Consider the following 1,527-nt stretch of genomic DNA (forward strand, 5'->3'; position numbering starts at 1 on the left):
GACAGTATAAAAACCATTACGCCTATGGAATGTCCCCATAAAACATGGAAACACAACATGTGTGTGTGTGTGTGTAATATATATTTACATTTACATTTAGTCATTTAGCAGACGCTTTTAAGCGACTTACAAATGAGGACAATGGAAGCAATCAAAATGATATATATATATATATATACATATATATATACACACACAATCATTCTAATATACTAATATGCTGATTTACTGCCCAAGACACATTTCTGATTATTATCAACGTTGAAAACAGTTGTGCTGCCAAATATTTTTATGGAAACTGTGATACATTTTAAATCTGTTTTCTCTCTTTAACTGCTATATGTAAAAACAATGATGCATTTAAGAATAAAATGAGCCTGTTTTGTTCTCATGAACTCCTGTCCTTGGACACGTATACTTTTATACTGAGTTTGTGTTCAGTTTAAGTGTCTTTATTTGGTTGTTTGCTGTTTAAGAAATCCATCTCTGTTTCTTTGTATTGTAAATAGTCCACATCTCTCCTCTGAGACCTTAGTGACTCACTGTATTAATTAAAAACATTTATCTTTAACATAAGAAGTGTTAGTTCATAAACATTCCCTCTGCATATCAGTGTGTTCCTTATGTTTGTCTCCTTTAGAGATTAACAAGTTAAAAATATATATATATAATATAATTTGATTACACTGAAATTTAGTGTATATTTTCACTCAGAAATTGCTAGTAAATTTCACAAATAATTACGAAGAATCCTGAAATTTTGAATTAGATCAACTGAAATAGTATTTTATACAAAAATATTTTATTTACTCCCGTAAAATTGAAATATTTGAGAAAAAAAATTCTAAAAACAAATAAATTATTACGGCAAATACTCTTCCTGAAGCAAAGAGCTCATTCATAAGTTCGATGACACACAAATAAGGCAAGCTCTCTCGTGTATTGATGAATATGTTCCAAAACTGCTTCGGGAAGTGTCAGCAGCACCTTTTTCTGAATCTTTCGTTCAAAACGGGGCTTTGAAGCGTCGCGAATCGTTTGATTCAGATCCGGACTTCGGATCGTGTAGGCCTATCTCGAATCATTCGATTCAAATCGGGACTTGAAACGCGAATACCGAATCTTTTTATTCAGATCGGGACTTCGGAGCACGTATCGCTAATCGTTTGATTCAAATCGGGACTTGGAGCACGTGTAGTGATACTTTTTATTCAAAAACGGACTTTGGAGCTTGAGTCGCGAATCGTTTGATTCAGATGCGGACTTCGGAGCGAGTATCGCGATCGGGACGTCAGAGTCCGATCACGAATCATTTGATTCAAATCGGGACTCAGAGCACATAGACTATAGCGAATCTTTTTATGCCGAATGGGACTTCGAGCGCGAACGCGAATCATTTTATTCAGATCTGGACTTAAAGGTGACATATTATGCCCCTTTTTACAATATGTAATATAAGTCTCTGGTGTCCCCAGAATGTGTCTGTCAAGTTTCAGCTCAAAATACTCCACAGATCATTTATTATAT

This window comes from Sinocyclocheilus anshuiensis, unplaced genomic scaffold, assembly GCF_001515605.1.
Source record: "Sinocyclocheilus anshuiensis isolate Anshui unplaced genomic scaffold, SAMN03320099.WGS_v1.1 scaffold1826, whole genome shotgun sequence".
Taxonomy (NCBI): domain Eukaryota; kingdom Metazoa; phylum Chordata; class Actinopteri; order Cypriniformes; family Cyprinidae; genus Sinocyclocheilus; species Sinocyclocheilus anshuiensis.